Source organism: Lygodium microphyllum, chromosome 9 (assembly GCF_053477565.2).
Source record: "Lygodium microphyllum isolate KBCC chromosome 9, Lygodium_microphyllum_v1.1.10, whole genome shotgun sequence".
In the NCBI taxonomy this organism is placed as follows: domain Eukaryota; kingdom Viridiplantae; phylum Streptophyta; class Polypodiopsida; order Schizaeales; family Lygodiaceae; genus Lygodium; species Lygodium microphyllum.
The window spans coordinates 96,469,673-96,482,278 of NC_141143.1; positions in this window are offsets into that span (position 1 = coordinate 96,469,673).

Here is a 12,606-nt window from a genome sequence, read left to right on the forward strand (position 1 = left end):
CATTAGATCATTGGTGATTATCATGAAGATTTCTTTGGGGAGGTGTTGAATATTAGATTCAAGAGGATGACTCTTGGCAAGGATGATGTGATCCAAAGGGACTTACTAGCAAAAGGAAGATTGGATGTACCACCTAGGATGTACTCTTGGTGTTAAAGGTTATAAGGATACACTATGTCATATATGAATTCATCCTTGTGACATCCCAAAGGGTGCCAAAGGAAATTTTGCAGTATCAATCCAAGATATGCAGTGGTTAGGAGTAGGGTAGATTTCTACTTGGAAACGACTTGATGATCATGATCTATCTACGATTGATTACCAAGTATTGTGGTCCTCATCAACTAACACTCTTATACAACACATGTGGTAGTCTCTTCATATTTCAACGATCCTTAGTATTATTTAAAAAATAATATACATTACCACCATGGATTACACCTTGTCACAAGTATATCCAAAAGAAATTAAACACCATGATGTACAGGGTAGTAGGGGGATGGAGAATTCAAGCAACAAACTAGTTACTCACATAGATGGGTTTGGTAACTACCACTTAGAAGTACAAGGCCATTGGGATCGGAGGATGAAAGAAGAAGTGTCCCAAATCTTTACATGTTTGATAGTAGGGACTACTCCAAGGTGAAGAGTATATATGGTTATGGGTGGATTCAAGAAAGCCAAAAGAAATGGTTTAAAAAGCTATCTATCGAACATCGAACTGCAGGAACGAAACAAAATCAATGGATTTACATCAATGGATAAGATTCCTGCCTTGGCTTATTTTCACATTTCTCTAGTTGAGACACGTATGGCAAGTCTTTGCTCAATAATTAGAGTTAAGCAAGAGGGAATTGGTTGTGCACAAGTGAACTCTGGCTTCTGGTCGACGTTGCATGAAGCAAGAGATGTTCGTATGGTCTTTAATGGACATCATCATGTCAATGACTTTTGCGGCAACCTTCGAGGAAATACAAAAGTTTGTTGGCTACCATGCATATGGTAAAGTTGGTTGGACTAGACGAGCAAGGGTTGTCCTTGTGTCATTGAGGTCATCAACTAGTAGTAATACCTCACACATTGACATTCCCAAAGGGTGTAAAGGTGCCTATATTACCCTATGTGGGCTCTTGATATCAAGGGGAGGAGGGGCAGTTACATTCGGGTGACGTCTCTCTGTCTCGAAAAATTTGGGGGGGGCAAAATGGCAGTTGCGTGCGCTTCTGAGATAAGGCGCAATGGTCTGCCCCTGCATCTCCACCCCTTCCCCTCTCGGCGTGCGCGCCCGTAGCTGGTCTGCCGAGGCCTGGGACGCCGCGACCTCTACTTCCGCTTCTTCCAATTCCTCCATTAATTCCTCCAACCCCTCGAATCCCTCCTCCAATACCTCCCTCCTCTCTCGCACTGTCAGCAGCAGCACCGAAAGCTCTGTGTTCCTGCTTTCTATGCACCAAATGATGCTCAGGCTATTCGAATTTACGGTCTGCGCTCGAGCATGATCAAAATCAAGACGATGATTAATGAGATGACGATCGAAAATATCCAGGCTGGGGGAGAGAGAGAGAGGATGGGCTCCTTTGCCGGCCACCTCCTTCCAGGCTCTCTGTTCCTCGTGATCGGCCTTTGGCACATCGTGAACAGCATCTGTGGATTCGTGTCCGACCCCAATAATTTCAAAGGGCGGGTACGGCACCCGCTGCCGCGCTTCAAGAGGCTGAAGTACATGGAACTGTATGTGATCACAGGAGGGGCCTTCATTGATATGTGCCTTGAGTTTTTCTACTCCACGCATTTGCGATTACAGAGTTACAGGTAATACTCGCATCAGAGAGAGAGAGAGAGAGAGAGATAAAAGCATCTCTAAAGCAAGATCACAATCAAGAAGAGCAGGAAAGATGAATTGCTCCATCAATGCCTTCATCACACGACGCCATATCTCTCTATGAGAATTCGGAGCTTCCATACACTTGCCTAATCTGAAGTGGTAGGCTGGATGAAGATTGTCTTCTCGTTTTATCGCCTGGGCTCGCGCACGATTTGGCAGACAGATCAGAAAGATATTGCAATAGTCTCCTTGGCCATTGAGAGTCGACGCCTTCTTCAATTCCAAACCTTAGCAAGAGTTTCAATTAACTCTTGATTAAGAGTTAAATCCTTAACTTAAGAGAGAAGGGGCATTCCTATTGTCATAGAGCAAAAATCGTGCAAGAGTCGGAGAGGGAGAGAAAAATTGACGAGCTGACGATTGCAACGACTGGCGGGACACAATACTCTCTTTGGCTCGACTGCAAGAGGACACGGTCTTCAAGGACGTGACGACGACCCGCGGTTTTACACGTAAGTATCTTAATTCGTTTATCTAAAGTAAATGATATGGCATGATAATTTCTTTAGTTTAATATTTTTAAAATATGTCTTTAAACCTCTTTTCTCATGCTACATGGTTGTTTGCATTTATCTGAACTTGTTTTTATTCATTAAAAATAAAAAATAATCGAAAACGCTAAAAAATGACTTAAAATTGTCATAAATAAATTTTCATAAAATGTCTGATTGAAAATTTATAAGTCCTTATATTTTTTCTATAAAGCTTTTAAGTTAGATAACTTACTGAATTTTTATCAGAATTTTTAAAGCTAGTTTGCTATATTTAAAAATTCAAAAAGAGTTATATTTAGGGAAAAAGCATAGTTTTCCTTTACGTAAAATGTGTTATTTATTGATATAAACTATGGATTCTTAGTGAAATATTGGAAACAAAATCTCTGATTTGTTAGTGCATTTATGTTGTAAGGGTTAAAGTAAAGAAACAACAATTTAATAATATTTTACTAAAAAATTGCTTGTATAAAGATATGGTGTTTTGGTTTTGATAAGAGAAATTACACATGTCGTGGACATTTATGAAATATGGGAGGGTACAAATAAATTAAAAAACTTAACAACACTTCATAATAATTAATAATGTTATGTTGCTATTACAAAATTTAGTTTAAATTAAAACCAAAATAAAATCAAATAATTTAACGATTGGATTGCATGGGGGACAAGCCTCACCATCTATTAAATTTTTACATGTTATTCATTTTACAATCAATTTCTTAAATACACAGAGTGGAGGGCCACTAGGATAATTTAAAGAAAACTAAGGTGATATACGGGATTTAAAATGAACGTTGTATGTGAACCATAAGAGTGTGGAAAGAACTTGTTTTATCATGCTTGATACTGGTTATAGAAGAGGAAAAGAAGGGACGTGATTTTCGTAGAACGAAAAAATTATTTAAAAATTAAAAGAAACGACGAAATTTATATACGGAGTGGGAAACGTCTACCAAGGGAGATTAAAATTTAGGGGTTTATGGTACGTCAGAAAATTTGATTTGAATGTTTGTTTAAAATTAAACAAATAAAAAGAATTAATTTTAATCAGGTGGAGAAAAACATAAAAAGGAATTTTAAACGGAGATATACAAATAGATCTAAGAGATCTATATCCCTGAAACAACCTTTCCAAAGTCAAACATTAAAAACATTTCCTGGATAAACCGCCACTAGCATGGCAGGAGAACATTATGAGGAGCTGCCCCTGAGAGATGGGGAGAAACCATAGTCATCTTAGGTTTAGCAATTTAGTGCCCAGTATAATTTACTGAAGTTTAGAATCTTTGCAGTTGGACTACTACAAACAACGTTGTAGATATTAGGGAAGGCTAAGTCGAATTAAAACAATTAGTGCAATAATCACTTGTTTAGTGCAACAACTCTTAGGAGTTGGCTTGCTAACCTGGGTAAAAGTGGCTTGGTCTTTGGCCAGTCAGTAGACTTTCTTAGAGAGTGAAAAAATGATTGTAGATTTGTATACCTCATGCATTTTAGCCCAATCCTCTACATCAAAGCATTCGTTCTTTACATTCTCATGTCTCAATGGCTTAATCTACAATTTCTATACTAGAACCTACCCAATTTATGTCTTCCAATAGCTATAATTTGTGCCATCCAACTTCGTAATGTTAAAGATAGCACTATCATTCACTCCACCAGCCATAATTCAAGAGAGGAAAGCACAATCCAAGACAAATAGGCTACTATAAATGACAACAAAATAGTTCCAAAATCATAGCCAAATCAAGGATTAAGCAAGAGAAATTTCCAGAAGAATGAGTTGTCCACTAGTTGTAATCAAGTAACTGTCAAATCCAAGTGACTACCCTTATATAGATTATATAAATCTAAAATGACAAGCTACTATAATAAACTATAGCAATATGCCAACAACTAGGTGTGAGCAACCAAGAAAGAAAGACCAAGAAGAACCAACAGTGAAGGCTATCACAAAATTGCAATGTATTAGTAACCATACATGCAGTAGACATAGATATCATGCACATAGGAGATCTCAAGATAAAGAAAGAAGATCTGCCAAATGCATAACCCACTGAGCAAAGCTCAATACATAATCTAGAAGCATATAAATATCACTGATAGAAACATGTCCCAAGTCCAAAGTAAGTGATCAAATCATCCCAGTATAGGGTAAGTACATCCAATACATATCAAGAGAGCATGCACATGAAGTAAGTGTCCCATGGTCTCAGTGAAATTAAGGCTCAAGCTCAACTACATAAATCTTGTAATATCCCCCATGCCCCCCCTCCCCCCCCCCGTGTCTCCCCCCATGAGAACCCCCCCTTAATTTTTTTAAATTTTTAAATTTTTTTAAATTTTTAAATTTTTTTACTCTCTTCCTCTCTCCCCCTGCCGACTGCATGGTGGGGAGAGAGAGAGAGAGAGAGAGGGAGTAAGGAGTGAAGGGGGGGCATGCAGCTCCCCAGGTGGAAGGGGGTGGTGGCCGTTAACGGCCGTCTCCCCCCCCACCTTACCACCTCCCCCCCCACCTTATAAGGAAGCCCTCCCCCCCCCATCGGAAAGAGCCCCCTCCCTGGTCGCCTGCATCACGCCCCCTCCCTCGTGGAATAGCGCAGCCTCCCCTCGTGGGCTGAAATGAACCCCCCCTCCCCCCCCCCCCCCCTATGCTCAGCAAAGAGGGAGAGAGAGAAGGAGAAGAAGAGAAAAAGAAGAAGAGGGAGAGAGAGAGAAGAAGAAGAAGAAGAAGAAGAAGAAGAAGAAGAAGAAGAAGGGAGAGAGAGAAGAAGAAGAAGAAGAAGAAGAAGAAGAAGAAGAAGAAGAAGAAGGGAGAGAGAGAAGAAGAAGAAGAAGAAGAAGAAGAAGAAGAAGAAGGGAGAGAGAGAAGAAGAAGAAGAAGAAGAAGAAGAAGAAGAAGAAGAAGAAGAAGGGAGAGAGAGAAGAAGAAGAAGAAGAAGAAGAAGAAGAAGAAGAAGAAGAAGAAGAAGAAGAAGAAGAAGAAGAAGAAGAGAGAGAGAGAGAGAGAGGAGGAGAGAAGAAGAATAAGAAGCATTTCTGAAAAATACACTCCCCTTCATTATCTTTTCTCCACTCAAGGAGAGGCGGCGAGAATCTTGCATAGGAGAGTGTGAGAATTCTATCACTCGTGCACGTGTCTTCGTGTATGGCCCCGAAACGTAGTTCCACAAAGATGGCTGGAAACCCCGCAAGTGTGGATGGAGGTTCGAAACAAGGTGGCACCGCAACCGCGAACAGATTATCAGGCATCAATACCACTGGAATCACAGCATCACTCCAAACCCAGGTTGCTCTATTATTAAATCATAGGTTATAATTATCATGGTGAAAAATCATATTCACATGCATCATATTAGTTGCGTGTTTGATAATTTCCTAGGTATGAACTTAGTTGTGATGTATGTAACAAGCAAGATAATTTCCGTCGTAAGATGTCATCATAATAGGTGGAATTGATTAGAAATTGCATCGTAAAAATTCTCGCATAAAGTGCATTGCTCCTTGCACAAGTTCTTGCTTAAAATGCATTTCAAAGGACATTGAAAGAAATAAAGTGCATGTCCATATCGCAAGATGGATTCTAAGGTACATGTAATAAACTGCAGAAAAGATTAAAGTGCAGCTAGACTCATACCATGATCACATAAAGTTAGATCATTCAAGAAGGTTATAGATCGTGTAAATAATTACCTAAAGGATAATGTTAAGATTGCATGCATAGAAAGTACCTTCGCATGTGTGGCATAAAATATTGTATGGATTATATCAAAATTATAAGCTTTGAAATGAAGGTATGGCATTAGGTCGCGTGCATTAAAGTTGTTGGGAAAATTCAACGTTGTTTGTAATTCACCAAATGGGACTGAGATCCATAAGTCCCATGTCAAAGTCCTTGGTGACTTCAAGAGGGATAGGTAAAAGCTTAAGTGCCTACGAGTATTATTAAGATGGCTTAAGAAGATTATACTTAAGACGGAGTAGGAGCAGTTCTAAACAGTACCATCTTGACCAACCATGGTCAAGGGGATAGACAATTTTGATCAATTAAGATCAAAGATAAAGGTACATAGGTACTACAAGGGATCTAGGAGATAACCAGCAAGTTGACCAATCGAGGACAACGGGGTTGTCCATGACCTATTTTTACTAGGAGACCTAAGGTAAGGATAATTAGGGTCGGCAAGGTACAAACCCTAACACGAAGATAAAGGGGAAACAAGCAACCTAGCTTGCCAAGCCCTTGGAATCTTGCCCAGTCATGAACGATCCAGGATCGAATGCTGGGAGCACTTGGGAACAAGGAATCACACCTTAGCATTTGGTCATACAAACGGCCTCCAAAATGATCGTGATTGTACACTTAGGCACATTTTTGAGATTTCCTTGCTCAAGAAACTAATTCAAGGCAAAACACTTAATGCTTCAAGTTAAAATCTTGGAGGGAGAGGAAGGTTCAGTTACCTCCGACTGTCTGCCTGACACTATCCAAGGGGGTTGTTAGCCGCGCCAGTTATATGGACCGAACCTACTGCGAGAGGTCACTCCGTGGGTGTTGCTTGGAGTGGGAGGATGCTTGGGTGCCAGGGGAGGCTCTCGCTGTAAATTCCTTGCCTCCGGATCCCGCATAAGAGGCTGACATGACTCGAGATGGGATCTCAAGGCCCATGTACTAGTCTACGGGTGGAAACTTGGAGCAGCAATCCTATTGGTTGCTGGGATAGCCTTCGGGCATGATACTTGATGTATTCCGGGACTGTGATTAAACAAGAATCGAATATTTGAAAAAGGAACTTGCTTGAAATTGTTTTTGTGTTAGTGCCTAAGTTACGTGAAGAAACTTATGTTTAAATTGATTAATTAAGAAAGCTCCTTTTGCATGTCAAACATAATGTGGTAGGTAATTAGATAACAAAGCAAACCGAGGAAAGTGCGATGGACGTGACTTGGGTCCGTACTACAGAAGGGTGGTCCTGGTTAGCTGGCAACTTTTCTCAGAAGACATGATAACGAGACTATGAAGACCTAGCATCAATAGAGCTAGAATCCTGATTTATGCTGTTTTAGGGGAATGGAATGGGACTATGCCTTATGGGCAGAGAGGTTGAGCTTCGCATCCCTCTCGTTTCCCATTCTCCATGAACCAAGTGCAACATAAATGCGCTTCAACTCTATTTTTCCTATGCAAAGTGGTTTATCTGGAGCTCGACACTAGCTACTTCCTAGAGTCTTTGCTGATAGGAAAGAAACCCTGACTTCAAGTCGGTCCTAAGTGGGAACGGTTGGACACTTTCGCTCGTGACAGACCCGGGAAGACCTAGATCGCAAACCCTGTGACATTCCTTGCGAGTGCCAAGCGGTGCTTTCTAGACTCTCTTCTCGATGGGCTGCTAGGACGTGTCCCACAAGTGGACGAGCGGACATATTACAAATCCAAAACTTTATCTAACATCCAAAGTAGCACATATAACTCCCATAAAACAAATTCTATTTCTAAATGGACAATGCAAGCTCAAAACATCAACTACATGATATCCAAGTATGCAAGATACATTAACCATAAGCCAGGAGTATAAAATCCAATAGATTCTTCAAGCCCTGCATAAGCCATTATTTAAGACCAATGTAATAGAGCCCAAATCTTAGCTCAAAAGTATGCTATAACATATTGGGAAGTATACATAACAATCAAAGTAGCGATACATCCATTGACTATCCCCTAAAGAATCAATGAGCATTAGATATAAGCTTTTCATTAATAAATGCTTACTAGCTTATTATTATAGTATTAAAATAACAATGAAATTTGAGCTATTTCAAGCTCAAAATCAATCCCAAAAGTATATCCACACCATCCATGCACCAAAATAGCATCTCCAAAGCATAAAAAATACATTATTTTATTTATTGTTTGCTATCAAAATTGGAATTATTCTGTTCTTTGTGAAACAAAGAATTAAAAACTACAAAAAATCAATTCTATGACTGCCTAGATCTCTACAATAATATTGTCAAGATGCCATAGCAATCTATGACTTCTACATGGCATGCTCTATATCCACTCAAGATGGATAAAATGGTTGTTCCTCAACTCAATAAGTGCTCAACAAGGCTTAATAAGTGCTCAACAAGGCTTAGCTAAGCCTTGGGAATCTCCTCAACAAGCATAGAGCAAGCTGGAATAAGTCGATAGAAGGAAAGACTCAATGTATACCTCAAGAGGAAGAAACAATGGCTACCATGAAACCTTGAGTTACAACTTGGAATCCAAGCTGAAGCAAAGGATGAACAAGCTCCTCCAATGGTTGGCTTGGATACTAGTTAAAAGATAGAGCTCAAGTGGAAGCACACAAGCACAAGTAATAATAAAGCAAGAGCTATGGCAGATGGAGTGAGATAGTAAGAGAGAGAGACATTGTATGTGTGGGAACTCCAATAGTCACAATGTATGACCAACCTTCCCTCATTCAAATGCCACTGAAAGAATAAAGAATAAAGAACAAGGTGGCACCGCAACCACGAACGGATTATCAAGCATCAATACCACTGGAATCACAGCATCACTCCAAACCCAGGTTGCTCTATTATTAAATCATAGGTTATAATTATCGTGGTGAAAAATCATATTCACATGCATCACATTAGTTGCGTGTTTGATAATTTCCTAGATATGAACTTAGTTGTGATGTATGTAACAAGCAAGATAATTTCCGTCGTAAGATGTCATCATAATAGGTGGAATTGATTAGAAATTGCATCGTAAAAATTCTCGCATAAAGTGCATTACTCCTTGCACAAGTTCTTCCTTAAAATGCATTTCAGAGGACATTGAAAGAAACAAAGTGCATGTCCATATCACAAGATGGATTCTAAGGTACATGCAATAAATTGCAGAAAAGATTAAAGTGCAGCTAGACTCATACCATGATCACATAAAGTTAGATCATTCAAGAAGGTTATAGATCATGTAAATAATTACCTAAAGGATAATGTTAAGATTGCATGCATAGAAAGTACCTTTGCATGTGTGGCATAAAATATCGTATGGATTATATCAAAATTGTAAGCTTTGAAATGAAGGTATGGCATTAGGTCGCGTGCATTAAAGTTGTTGGGAAAATTCAACGTTGTTTGTAATTCACCAAATGGGACTGAGATCCATAAGTCCCATGTCAAAGTCCTTGGTGACTTCAAGAGGGATAGGTAAAAGCTTAAGTGCCTACGAGTATTATTAAGATGGCTTAAGAAGATTATACTTAAGACGGAATAGGAGGAATTCTAAACAGTACCATCTTGACCAACCATGGTCAAGGGGATAGACAATTTGGATCAATTAAGATTAAAGATAAAGGTACATAGGTACTACAAGGGATCTAGGAGATAACTAGCAAGTTGACCAATCGAGGACAACGGGGTTGTCCATGACCTATTTTTACTAGGAGACCTAAGGTAAGGATAATTAGGGTCGGCGGGGTACAAACCCTAACATGAAGATAAAGGGGAAACAAGCAACCTAGCTTGCCAAGCCCTTGGAATCTTGCCAAGTTGCAAAATGATCCAGGATCGAATGCTGGGAGCATTCAGAAAAAAAGAATCACACCTTAGTAGTTGGTCGTACAAACAGCCTCCGTAATGATCGTGATTGTACACTTAGGCACATTGTTTGAAATTTCCTTGCTCAAGGAACTAATTCAAGGCAAAACACTTAATGCTTCAGGTTAAAATCCTTGAGGGAGAGGCAGGTTCAGTTACCTTCGAGTGTCTGTCTGACCCTATCCAAGGGGGTTGTTAGCCGCGCCGCATATATGGACCGAACCCACCGTGAGAGGTCACTCCATGGGTGCTGCTTGGAGCGGGAGGACGCTTGGGTACCAGGGGAGGCTCTCGCTGTAAATTCCTTGCCTCCGGATCTTGCACAAGAGGCTGACATGACTCGAGATGGGTTGAATGAGCTATTTCGAGACATTAAAGATGATCAAATTTGTTAGTTTTTATGTGAAATGATTGAATAATGTATGAAACACAATTTTACCATTTGCGAAGGGTTTTGGAATATTGGTGTCGTGTTTCATGAGTCCTGAATGCAAAATAAAAACTGATTGATGAAACATCAAATTGCATGCCTCCTTTGCTACTCAAATAGTCAACTTCTTTTTATAATGCACTCCTATTGTATTTTGACCAATTTTTTATGTGTGATATCTTAGAGATTTGGACATACAAGATGAATGGAATAAGGTGTCATTGTTAGACAATGTTATGTGTTTGTTAGTTTAAGAGGAGGAAGATAAACCAAGAAAAGGATTCCCTACTACAATCTAAGCATGATATTTTGATACATCCTTTATGAAGTAACTTGGATTCAGAGAGTAGATATCTAGTAATCTATATTTTTTAGGGAGTTCAGGAAATCTGTCTTTTTTGTAGTTGCAGCAGCTAGAGCGACCTACAACTTTTACTCTATCAACTAGAAGGGTCTTCATAACTTCCTCATAGATATACTAGTTTAGTTTGATCTTCTAGTCTCTAGTTGTACAACTAATCTAATATCTGCATCATCTAAATTCTCCAAGCAAAACTGGATGAATGCATAACTAACATAAACATTACTCGAAAGATCAAGAATCATTTCCAAGATTTGTTATTCTGCCATAGTTCAAAAATATACATTAACAAAGAGAAGAAAACATGTTGAAAGGCCCTTGAGTTTGGACTTAGCTAGAGGGTGGAGAGAAGCTAGTGGGCGGATCTAGTGTTGAAATTGAATATTGTGTTGGAAGGATCCGTCGCTTGGCCCTCTGTGGTAGCCTTCTTACGCACTATTCAAAATGAGCTTCTTCATTCACTTTTCGATGGGGGTTATGGCCTGCACCCCTTGGTTTGTTGGGTCGGCATGGTAGGATGTTTCATAAGATGGGGAGCACATTGCATGGATGATGGGGTCGCTAAAACTGGTGGGGGGGCCTTCGATTGTGCATTACATGGGGGTGTGTGCCATTGTCGTGTGGTGCATTGTGTGCATGCTAGTGGGATGGAGCTTAGCGTTACATGTCTAACCACAGGCCCATGTACTAGTCTACGGGCAGAAACTTGGTGGAGCAGCAATCCTGTTAGTTGCTGGGATAGCCTTCGGGCATGATACTTGATGTATTCCCCATGACTATGATAAATAAGGATCAGATATTTGAAAAAGAAACTTGCTTGAAATTGTTTTTGTGTCAATGCCTAAGTTACATGAAGGAACCTGTGTTTAAATTGATTAATTAAGAAAGCTGCTTTTGCATGTCAAACATAATGTGGTAGGTAATTAGATAACTAAGCAAACCGAGGAAAGTGTGGTGGATGTGACTTGGGTCTGTCCTACGGAAGGGTGGTCCCAATTAGCTGGGAACTTTTCTCAAAAGACGTGATAACGAGACTATGAAGACCTAGCGTTAGTAGAGTTAGAATTCTAATTTATGCTGTTTTAGGGGAACAGAATGGGACTATGCCTTATGGGCAGAGAGGTTGAGCTTCGCATCCCTCTCGTTTCCCATTCTCCATGAACCAAGTGTAGCATAAATCCGCTTTGACTCTGTTGTTCCTATGCAAAGTGGTTCATCTGGAGCTTGATGTTAGCTACTTCCTAGAGACTTTGCTGATAGGAAAGAAACCCTGACTTCAGGTCGGTCCTAAGTGGGAACGGCCAAACACTTCCGCTCGGGGCAGACTCGGGAAGACCTAGATCACAAACCCTGTGACATTCCTTGTGAGTGCCAGGCGGCGCTTTCTAGACTCTCTTCCTAATGGGTTGCTAAGACGTGTCCCACAAGTCAACAAGCAGACACGTTAGTATCAGAGTGAACGAACGAGATCCAAGGATTACAAGGGAACTTAATGGAGGAAAATAAAGGGAATAAGGGGATAAACAGGGGAAGTTGAGTAAAATAGAGCAGTGTTTTCTGTTGAAAACATTTCTTTACTCACTTATGGGTGTTGGGTTGCAAAGTCACGAAGCATGGAGCAAGTTCTTGGTGTTCCAGGTCATGTTCATGACTGCAATGCATACTTCAAATTTTCATCGGAGGCTTGGCATGATGGATATTCTGGACCGCATCTATAATCCTTTGCCTCTGTATGCGGAACGGAGATGGACGGGAGACTTAGGAATTTACTACATAGCAGCCCACCGACTCGCATACCTTCAGACCAACTTGAAGAGAATCAAGTGGATGGAGGATTTAA